Source organism: Procambarus clarkii, chromosome 57 (assembly GCF_040958095.1).
Source record: "Procambarus clarkii isolate CNS0578487 chromosome 57, FALCON_Pclarkii_2.0, whole genome shotgun sequence".
Taxonomy (NCBI): domain Eukaryota; kingdom Metazoa; phylum Arthropoda; class Malacostraca; order Decapoda; family Cambaridae; genus Procambarus; species Procambarus clarkii.
Genome location: NC_091206.1, coordinates 13,733,581 through 13,746,047, shown reverse-complemented (window position 1 = coordinate 13,746,047; position 12,467 = coordinate 13,733,581).

Genomic DNA, 12,467 nt, shown 5'->3' with positions numbered 1-12,467 from the left:
GTTTATAAATTAAAAACACATTACATACGACTCACAAACAATTACATTCGAACTTTTCTTGCAGAGTGCTTCGCTCTCTTCCTGTGTTCGAAAAGTGCTTCATCGACGTATTGCAAATATAAACATGTATACCATCTCAACCAAAGCACCTGGCCTGTCGTAGGTCTAACTATGCACAAAATTATAATATACATTATTATTATTTTACAGTCGAGAAAATATAGTTCTTGGTTATACTGTACGTTAACATTTACGCATGTGACCCTGAGATGGTCTGGTGGTGGACGGGGGGCTGGTGGTAGACGGAGGGCTGGTGGTGGACGGGGGGCTGGTGGTGGACGGAGGGCTGGTGGTGGACAGACATCCCTGAGGACAGGAAGCAAGCACCGTCCCCTCCACCCCCCGTCCTCCTGAACTTTAGCAAAATGCACGTTAGTTTAGTTTCATGTATGAATGAAAAGCTATCAACACCTAAATCACAACTTAATACGGACGAGCTTTTTTTCGAACACTTCCTTCACTCACTTTCTAAATGTTTACCAAGATTCAGTATATACAAAACATTTTCAACAGGACCAAAGCAACTAACATAACCTAACTCCTAAGTTAGATTAGGTTACCCTAACTAAGCGTAGTTACTCTTAGCGTAACTACACACAAAACTATAAAATATAATATCCACCCCTATTCGAGAAAAAACTTATTAATTACACAATAAGGACAAATTTACGAAAAGCGTCATTAGGGATGACTATTGCTTCTGTGAGCAGGGGGGTCAAAGGTCAGCGTGATTCAGTTTCAATCTCAATGAGCACTTCACCATCGAACTGTAAATACAAATAATTGACAAAATAACCATAACAGCTAACCAAACCAACCCTAAACATAACCCAAACTATAATTTTGTTTTCTTTGACATTTTAGTCTTTTCGGAGGAATGAGAAGCATAGACGAGCACCAACCTCAGTCCATTTTCTAACTTATGTAATGTATCAATCATACAATGTATGTATGTGATGTAACTATATAACCTGAGCTTGTAAAAGCACCTTCATCACCTTCAGTGATTAAGTGCTTAATTGCACACTAGTTTCTTTATCAGCTACCTCACCCTGTCAGGGTAAATGAGACAAATGTATGTGAATGCATGTATGTGTGTATATATGTGTGTGTGTGTGTATGTATATGTATGGGTATAAAGCAAATATGGAAGCTGATCAGAATTACATTTCACCTTTGTGAATGTACATTAATGACACTATGTAAAAGACACATCTAATACTTTATGTAGGGCGTACGTAAATCTGTGTATCTTTGTATTTACGTATGTAGGTTAGCTTAGCATTTTAAAAGCACCGAATCACCTTCTGTGGTTGAGTGTTCAATAAACCCTTGAACTGTATGTTTAACACTTCTCTAACCCTGTCCATGGAGGACAGAAGAAAATGTATATATGCTGGTTAGCATTGTAAATGTGTGGCCACGTCTGTGGTAGAAAATAATAAAAAAAAAAAAAAATAAAAATTTCTAACTTAATAACACAACCTATCCTCAAGTCTATTGTCTTGGTGTAAGGTATGAATATAATGCGAAAAGTTGGGTGATTTGCAGGTGATGAGTGTCTTTAATGACACCTCAGTTCGCGGAAGCCACCGACAGGATGTAGAAATTAATTGTGCTCTTGAGCGGAAATTATGCTTAACTTGAAATTATCACCCCAGTTGGGTGTTGGTGAAAACCAGCAAATTGTGCGAAATTTAATTATGAACGCGCCTGTGTTCTTGATCTTCTAGGAGCAACGCCATCAATTATGTCGTGAGTACGTTGGCGCAGTGGCTGTCGTATCCTGCTAATTGGTTCTACTGGGCACGGTAGCGCAGCGATTATCATACCCAACTTGAGGTCAAATGATTTATTTGCATATGGCGATGCTGTATTGTGCCGTGCTGGTTCTCCACTGGTTCCCTGGGTACAGAGATTCTGTTGGTTATCCCTTGACACCAAGGTGGAATCTCCTAGCATAGACTTCTAGTTCTGTTTCAGGCAGTGTCCTGAGTGTAAGCCTCGCGGACTAGCATGTCGTTAAACAAAAAATGATCAGAGCGCGCTCAACGGAGTGAGACACGCCCTGATCGCGTACCAATGTTGACACTCTATCACAGGGTCCAAACTCTTGTTCCTCACCACGACAGTTGTGGTGGGTTATCTTGAGATGATTTCGTGGCTTTTTAGTGTCCCCGCGGCCCGGTCCTCGACCAGGCCTTCACCCCCAGGAAGCAGCCCGTGACAGCTGACTAACACCCAGGTACCTATTTTACTGCTAGGTAACAGGGGCATAGGGTGAAAGAAACTCTGCCCAATGTTTCTCGCCGGCGCCTGGGATCGAACCCAGGACCACAGGATCACAAGTCCAGCGTGCTGTCCGCTCGGCCGACCGGCTCCCTTTGGGTTGCCAAAGTTCGTACGCTTCAGGTTAGGCCAAACCACTTCAAATTAAACGCTTGTTACATCGTGAGAAGAGTCCGCTGTTTTTCACGTTACAAAACACTTCTCTCTCTCTCTCTTGATCAACATTTTTAAGTTTGTCGTCTGAGGAGGGTTCCAGCGCTCGAAAACTTGGCAGTGGGCCGTCCCCCGCCCGTCTCTTGTCTGTCCCCTGATTAGCATCAATTAATTTCCCCTGGCCAGACGCTGCTCATAAGAGCGCCACAAAGCTTCCCTGGCGCTCACTTTTCATGCCCAGACCACTTTTCTCTCTCGTCCATAACTGCGATATTCAAAGGCCTCATTAATATTAAAGTTTCCTCACCTCCGATATTTGCAGTTGTGGCGCCGCTGGCTTTGATCAAGTTACCCCTCGAGGGGCGATACTTTTACCTCCCCCCTCATGGTGTCCCCTTCATGGTGTCCCCCTTCATGGTGTCCCCCTTCATGGTGTCCCCTTCATGGTGTCCCCCCTCATGGTGTCCCCTTCATGGTGTCCCCCTCATGGTGTCCCCCTCATGGTGTCCCCCTCATGGTGTCCCCTTCATGGTGTCCCCCCTCATGGTGTCCCCCTCATGGTGTCCCCCTCATGGTGTCCCCCCTCATGGTGTCCCCCTCATGGTGTCCTCCCTCATGGTGTCCCCCTTCATGGTGTCCCCCTTCATGGTGTCCCCCTTCATGGTGTCCCCCTTCATGGTGTCCCCTTCATGGTGTCCACCTCATGGTGTCCCCCCTCATGGCTTTGTCTTATCCCACTCCTGTCGCTCCCCAGTACTCCACTCCTCTCCCCACTGTATCTCTCTTTGCCTTACCCTACATGGGCAAGCATGGGGGAGTGTTTGGGAGGTAAATCACTGGTGGCGTACAAGGGTAATCTGCTGGTCAATCCTGTAATGCTTATACTACACTCCCCCTCCCCCTCCCTCCCTCTCTCTCTCTCTCTCTCTCACGTTGTCTCTTCCATCCAGCCCTTTCCTCTGTCCCTCACTTTCCTTTGTGCTTATCTCCTTACCTTCATCTCCCTACGCTCCTTTCTTTGCCATCCATCCAACCTTTTTCCCTTTCCCTCACTCTTTAATGTATTGGAATACTGAATATGTCATTTCATATCTGTTGCTACAGACTATTTACTCTCACCAGTAATTACCAATAACATAATAGGTAAATAGTCTTGTAAGAGTGTGGATGTCATCTTTAGTGAACGAATTAAAGGAGTTTTACACAGTGAAAGCAAGTGATTCAAATATTTGGCAAACGTATCATAAACGTTTGACTGCTAATTATAAAAACTAATGAATAGATAGACTTTTCAACAATTAAACTCTCAGAAAATTATTAAGGAATTCGAGTTCACCTGTAAAACTTGTAACCTCAACTAGTTTAAAGTAATTCTCACCTTGTTTGATCTCTCTCCCTCTTTTTCTCTATATTATATAATATATATTATATATATATATATATATATATATATATATATATATATATATATATATATATATATATATATATATATATATATATATATATATATATATATATATGCCCAGCGGAGAGAGAACCTCGCATCCTAGGGGTCCAAAACCCGGATTTCCCCGCACTTCGCCCTGATGGCATCACCATATACTCATGGAAGGAGGGTAGACAGTTGGTGTGGGACTACACATGTGTATCCACCCTGGCTGACACCTATGTACACTTCGGAGCTGATCAAGCAGGTGGGGCGGCCAACCACAGGGAAACAGCAAAATCACTCAAGTACAGGCGACTGGAAGGTCAATACCTCTTTGTTCCCATAGCGTCTGAGACGCATGGCCCCTGGGGCAAGAGTGCCTTGGGATTTCTCAAGGAATTGGGTTCCAAGCTCATTGACGTCACCAGAGACCCAAGGGCTTCCAGTTTTTTATTTCAGCGTCTCAGTGTGGCGATCCAGAGGGGAAATGCTTGCTGCGTCCTCGGTTCCTGTCCAGAAGCGGAGGAGCTTCAAGAGATCCATAACCTTTAGGCATTTGTCTTGTATGTTTTGTAACCTTTAAATACACAATAAAGGAAAAAAAAAGGAAAGGGGGTGGTAGGAGAAAAGCACACAGAAACTGTATTGGAGGGGGACCTACATTCCCTCCAATGCGTTATGTGTGGTTTCCTCCGAGGCTATGGGTCCCCCTTCTTCCAGCCAGAGGTGGTACTCCCTTCCCTTTTATATATATATATATATATATATATATATATATATATATATATATATATATATATATATATATATATATATATGTATATATATGTATATATACAATTAACACAAGAATTGGGGTTATTATTATAATCATAATTAAAATAATTGTTGAAATTAATAATTATTACTATTCCTTCTGCTGGGTCTTGAAGGAAGCGGGCCTCGGGTGAAAGAGGGCTGTGACGACCTCTGTCAGGATCCCGCAGGTGCGGGACCGGGCCGTCCACCTCCTGGGGCTCGTGCGGCCCCCCAGGCTCTGCTGCAGGAAGCTGGGGTCGTTCTTGCCCTTGATGGGGTGGTTCTTCTCCGGCCCCGACCACGGCGGTCTCCGGGTTGGGAGTCCCTGTGTCTTCTTTTACCAACTTCGAGGTCAACTCTGGAGCTGGACCTTCCCTAGGGACAGTTCGTTGTTGCCTTCAACCTCGTTCTGACAGTTCCTGCGACGGCGCTGGAACCAATCGTATTGGCGTTTGCCTTTCCATTGGAGACTTTCGGCGCCGTGGAGAGAGGGGGGACCTGCTGCATGGGTGACAGCTTCTCTCCAGTATCAATCTACTTTGGCTTTGCGCCCTGGAGAGACTACTCCAGACCGACAACCAGAGCGTAACACCATAGTCTCCTGAGACTGATGGATGCTTACTACTATATATGTGTGTGTGAGTGTGTGTGTGTGAGTGTGAGTATGAATATGAGTGTGAGTGTGAGTGTGAGTGTGAGTGTGAGCGTGAGCGTGAGTGTGAGCGTGAGAGTGTGTGAGTGTGTGTGTGTGAGTGAGTGTGTGTCCGTCCGTCCGTGATTCGTGGATTATATTGCCACGTGAAAAAGTCATATCACACATGAAAATTCCTGTTACTAACACAAAAACTTTTCTGTCCATTTTTTTTTGGGGGGGACGCAGCTAAACGTTTTATTACGGAGGGGATGACAACGATTTTACATTTTACATTGCATTGATAGAAATTTTATTTTTTGGATTTTTGCTCTCTAGCTTCGTATGCATTTCCCACTAGAGAGGGTTTTGGTGTATTTGTGACGACGAAGCTGTGGGTTATTCCTGCCTATGTATATGTATGGAAATATGTATATTGGTAGAATAATGGGAAGGTTGACAGATAGGAAAGATGGGTCTTGTAGAGGTGAGGAGAGGACGGTCTGAGACTCACTTGTGTGTCTAAGCACTGCTTTTGAGGAAGGGGAAGGAGGAACTCTCAGGAGAAAGCACGAAGCCATTATGACTATATATAGCACTAGTTAGGAAAAGGATTTGGATGTGACGGGGGTAAAGGAATGGTGCCTAAATACTTGGATGATCGGGAATTGAACACCGACCTGCATGAAGCAAGACCGTCACTCTACCGTCCAGCCCAAGTGGTTGGACTGTTTTTTTGAAGAGTTTCAACACCCCAATTCTTGTGTTGATTTTCTAGCCTCATAAGTGCCTTCAGTTAAACAATTAACAAATTAACTAATCTCAAGATAATACCAATTAATTAATTTAGGCATTGGTAATATTATAGATTTGCGTGTCACGTTATAATCTCTCTGTCTCTCTCTCTCTCAGTTATTATTATTATTAACATCTTTATTGACAAAATTAATTACAATTTTGCCTAATCTGAGGATTTTGATAGTCTTATTAAATTGAGGATAATGCTGGTATTCACTGTCACGCAGGACAGAGGGTCATACACAAGACAATAGGTCTAAACTGTAGGCTGAAGCACATATATATCATGGTTACAATCAATGATTTAATGTATGGATATGTGAAAACAACTTTCTATTCTCTCTCTGTGACTCAGCTGAGAGCGTAAGGAAGGAATGCAATAAAATACGGAATACAATGGAAAAATTTATATAATTAAATTCTGTTCATACGTAAACATATTTTCAGTGCCGGACAAGTCTTGCAACGTGTCATCTAATGGTGGGGAAGATGCAGATGACAGTACACCACGGACACTACCAGCAGGGGACAGTACACCACGGACACTACCAGCAGGGGACAGTACACCACGGACACTACCAGCAGGAGACAGTACACCACGGACACTACCAGCAGGGGACAGTACACCACGGACACTACCAGCAGATAACAGTACACCACGGACACTACCAGCAGATGACAGTACACCACGGACACTACCAGCAGGGGACAGTACACCACGGACACTACCAGCAGATAACAGTACACCACGGACACTACCAGCAGATGACAGTACACCACGGACACTACCAGCAGGGGACAGTACACCACGGACACTACCAGCAGATAACAGTACACCACGGACACTACCAGCAGATAACAGTACACCACGGACACTACCAGCAGATGACAGTACACCACGGACACTACCAGCAGATGACAGTACACCACGGACACTACCAGCAGGGGACAGTACACCACGGACACTACCAGCAGATGACAGTACACCACGGACACTACCACAGATGACAGTACACCACGGACACTACCACAGATGACAGTACACCACGGACACTACCCTACCAGCAGACGTCACGCCCGGGGGGGGGGGGGGGGTAAACTATTGTAACCTGTATTTCAATACATTTTTTCATGCCGTCTGACTTAACAAAACTATCATACATTTAACAGCCATTGCTCAACAAAAATACATTATTTAACAATTCTCTTGCTAAAATGGTTGGTATAATTTTGGACCTGGATTTAATTAACACTATTCAAAGGTGAAGTCATATTAGCAATGAAAATTACAGGTACAAAGTAATTAATATCACAACGCATTGAAGAGTTATTTAAAATATGTTTCAATATCATTGAAATAGGTTTCAATATCATTAAAATAGGTTTCAGTATCATTAAAATAGGTTTCAATATCATTAAAATATGCTTCGTATGGAGAAATGAATATTTTTAAAGTTTCCTATTAAGAAAGTGTTTACACTTGTTTTAAAAAAAGATTATTGATGTGTATGTATTTGTGTAAATGATTTTATATGTATGTACATGTATATGTAACATTAACAATTGTGTAACTAGCTTCAAAAGATTGCTTAGCTAAATTAACTATGGGGTTCAGTTCCTGAACCCATTATGTGCCTCTGTAACCCGTTCCACTACCGCCCACGGGATGGGTACAGGGTGTATAATAAAGAAATGAATTGAATTGGATGTGGGTCCGTTCTGTTGTGTGTTGGGTCCGTTCTATAGTGTGTTGGGTCCGTTCTGTTGTGTGTTGGGTCCGTTCTGTTGTGTGTTGGGTCCGTTCTGTTGTGTGTTGGGTCCGTTCTATAGTGTGTTGGGTCCGTTCTGTTGTGTGTTGGGTCCGTTCTGTAATATGTTGGGGTCCGTTGTGTAGTGTGTTGGGTCCGTTCTATAGTGTGTTGGGGCCGTTCTATAGTGTGTTGGGCCCGTTCTGTAGTATGTTGGGCCCGTTCCCCTGTAAGTGTTTAGGGTCCGTGTGCAGGAGGTATATTATGTTAGCCGCAGTTGGCGGGTTCCAGCCCCGAAGGACTCCTCTAAGAACTCTTGCTGGTGACAAAGTAACAATCCCTCAAGGTACCAAAAGTGTCTTCCACGGCCACCGAAAAAAAAGTTAGCTATTCCCTGCTAATTTCCCGGCAGTTTTTGTGTTCGTGAAGAGGACGAGAACGTTCAGGGAGTGAACGTTTGGCAAGAGATTTATTTTGGAGTCCACACTTGTTTATGTACGTGTTCTTTACTTAAATATGAAGACATTAAAGTTGCCTTTACCTATGAACCAAGCTCGTGAATCTCTCATAATCTAAGCTGTGGAAAACAGTTTCCAGACCGCCTGGAAGCCTTGGTCGACGACCGGGCCGCGGGGACGCTAAGACCCCGAAATCATCTCAAGGTAAGGTAACCGCTGAAGGTTTGAGGGTTGTTGCCTGATGTGACAGCTTTCTAAATCTTGGAGGGTCAGGGAACACTTTCAAGCTAAGCTTGGAGGAGGCGGGATTAAAACCTTCAGCTTGGAGGCCCTGGATTTACCTTTAGCTTATCTTACCTTCTGTGTCTTCAAACGACCACGTTTGAAGACACAGAATTAAGACCTTCTGCCTTCAGCGTAAGCTTGGAGGCCCTGGATTTACCTTTAGCTTATCTTACCTTCTGTGTCTTCAAACGACCACGTTTGAAGACACAGAATTAAGACCTTCTGCCTTCAGTGTTAGCTTGGAGGCGCGGGGAAGATTCAGCTTTGAATGTAACATTAACTTCAGTTTGACTTTTCTTGCTTTCTCTTCAGATACAAGAAAATATACGCGGCGCAATATATCAATTAATATGATTCTGTATTAACATTGATTTTATGTTATTCAAAATGTATATTCGTAAATTCTTTCTTGGATATTGTAAAAAACATCAAATTTTTGTGATGAGGATCTGATTCTGATTAATTAAATTCTAAGCATATTTTTTAATATTCCTCGAAACAGACAAAAAAACTTATTCTCTTTGGCATAAAAAATGTTGTTATTTTTTGGTCCTAATTTGTCATCAATGTTTTGGGGAATTAATACTCGTCGTATTGAAAAATGTAAAGATTACGACTCGTCATATGTGATTTGTTTGTGGAGAGGTAGTTCTCAAGTCCACTGTTTCTCACAAGACTTGATAACTGTAATTATAAAGCTGATCTCTCTCTCCCTTTTCCTCTGTCTCTTCTGCCAATTTTATATTTCTCACCTTTAATTTCCTCCTTACAGTTTATGTTCAATATCTTTCATTTTCTTTCAACTTTCCTCATGTGTTTACTCTCAGCGACATTTCTTTCTCTACTCCACCCGTCCCGACCACACCTGTCTTCCTTCTCCACCACCACCTCTCCCTACCACACCTGACCTTCTCCACCACCACCTCTCCCTACCACACCTGACCTTCTCCACCACCACCTCTCCCTACCACACCTGACCTTCTCCACCACCACCTCTCCCTACCACACCTGACCTTCTCCACCACCACCTCTCCCTACCACACCTGACCTTCTCCACCACCACCTCTCCCTACCACACCTGACCTTCTCCACCACCACCTCTCCCTACCACACCTGACCTTCTCCACCACCACCTCTCCCTACCACACCTGACCTTCTCCACCACCACCTCTCCCTACCACACCTGACCTCCACCACCACCTCTCCCTACCACACCTGACCTTCTCCACCACCACCTCTCCCTACCACACCTGACATCCTTCTCCACCACCACCTCTCCCTACCACACCTGTCATCCTTCTCCACCACCACAGTCGGGGAAGTGTTCAGCTGGAGGGATGCGACGTGTGGAGGCCCCCAAATATGCTCGTGGAACAACAACTGTTGTTGTGGTAGTGACGACCTGCCTCAGAAGAGAGCTCATATATGTCAAATTTTGCTGATAACGCAAATCTAACGAGGAACGTAAAACCCGAGAAGCACAGCACAAAACTAAAGAAAGAATATGACAAGTCGCAGGAGAAGGCCGACAAATTTAAGGCAAAATGATCAAAACAGAAAGAAAGTTGACCAGATAAAATCTACACCATGAGAGGAAGGTAAACACAAAATTAAATCAATTTTAAAGTTTTGAGAAGGGGACCTGAAACACTAAGACAACACTAACACCATAGATATACATAACCATGAACTCATATATTGCCGATGTTAACTGAATTAGAATAGAATAGTAAAAATCTAAACGACTCTAACCAGACTATACAACCTATGTTATCTTATCTTGAGGTTATCTTGAGATGATTTCGGGGCTTTAGTGTCCCCGCGGCCCGGTCCTCGACCAGACCTCCACCCCCGAGGAAGCAGCCCGTGACAGTTGACTAACACCCAGGTACCTATTTTACTGCTAGGTAACAGGGGCATTCAGGGTGAAAGAAACTTTGCCCATTTGTTTCTGCCTCGTGCGGGAATCGAACCCGCGCCACAGAATTACGAGTCCTGCGCGCTATCCACCAGGCTACGAGACCCCTTGATCTTAGACTGATACTAGAACATGCAGCACCGAAAATAAAATCCACACCTCATGAAACACCTAAACGTGAAAAATGGCAAAAATTAACAAAACAATTGCAGAAATAAAGATGAATTGAGCGACAAATTCAAGATAACATAATTAAGTCTCACAACCCAAGAGAGGACAAAGAGGACATAGGTTAACGGAAATGATTAGAAGAAATATAAGGAAGTGAGCATAGCCAGTACGAGTGGTTAAGAAGAAGAAGTCCGGCAAGCCACCTCCAGCCACAACTCTGAAGCCAGATTCCACAGAGAATTCCAAAGACAGGAAAGTTCCTTTGAACGCCTCACATACCACAAGGGTAGTAAGTGGGGCATAAAAGGCAAGATATTTTTCCCCGTATAGTGACTGCAGGGAAAAAAACCCATCTAGGTCTAAGGGAGCCGGTCGGCCAGGCGGACAGCACGCTGGACTTGTGATCCTGTGGTCCTGGGTTCGATCCCAGGCGCCGGCGAGAAACAATGGGCAGAGTTTCTTGCACCCTATGCCCCTGTTACCTAGCAGTAAAATAGGTACCTGGGTGTTAGTCAGCTGTCACGGGCTGCTTCCTGGGGGTGGAAGCCTGATCGAAGACCGGGCCGCGGGGACACTAAAAAGGCCCGAAATCATCTCAAGATAACCTCAAGATAGGTGAGCATAAACATAACCACCACCACTAGATCTACTACCACTAGTTTGACCACTACCCCCTAACACCTCTTCCTCCACTAAGTCGACCACTACTACCACTAGCCGCAGGTGTACTGGGACCACCACTAACGAGCACCAGGTGTCCCTCCATCAGGTGGTTCTGACCTCGGTCTTAACCTCTCCTGTTTTTCCTGCAGCAGTTTTCCCCTCTCGTGATTTGATTTTGCTTTCCATTCAAACATAATCTGTAAAACATTTTGCCTGATATATTAGTGTTTTCTTTTATGAAACATTTTATTTCTTGCTGTCAGTTGCATTAGTTTTCGTTTTTTTTTTAATTGCAGGAATAAATTGCCTTTTGTTTTGGAGTGCGTATACTGCTACTTTTGTTGCTTTTTATTATATTTAGCCTATAATTTGTTGGTTTGTTATCAGTTACCTGCCAGAGCCTTACAAGACGTTCAACCACCAAGTAACAGTTTCCAGCGGTAATATTTAACGACACAACAAGAGAGCAAGGAACCGAATGATTGAAAAATATGGGACGATTATTAGGGGATACATTAGTTGAAATTTTGAGGGGCTCCAATTTAATTCCAGAAACGACGCAACTTTGGGACTAAAGAGTCCGTATAGATGTTCACGGGTTTACAGAGCTCTTGGCAATGTGTTGTTCCCACTACGAAGCTTTGAGGAAGTCTGGAAAGGGACAGCGACATCGAACCAGCATCTTGGGTCGCCACACACGCTTGTCTTAAGATTTTAATAAAGATGTATCACTTTATTGGGATTTGATTGTGTTTACAAGTTTCCTTCAGATTCCTGAAGGAATCCAACATATGCCTGATTGGCTAATTATATTACGGTCGTGTGATTCTGCCTGGAAGTCAGACGCTTGTAATAACACACTCTCACTCTCTGTCTCTCTCTTTCTCTCTCTCTCTCTCTCTCTCTCTCTCTCTCTCTCTCTCTCTCTCTCTCTCTCTCTCTCTCTCTCTCTCTCTCCTCATTACCATCTTCAAAACTCTCCACGCAAACCCTCCTACTTCATGGCGATTTAAACATGTTTTGGTTAAACGTGGTCTGGTGTTTATTTAATATTTAGGTCGCC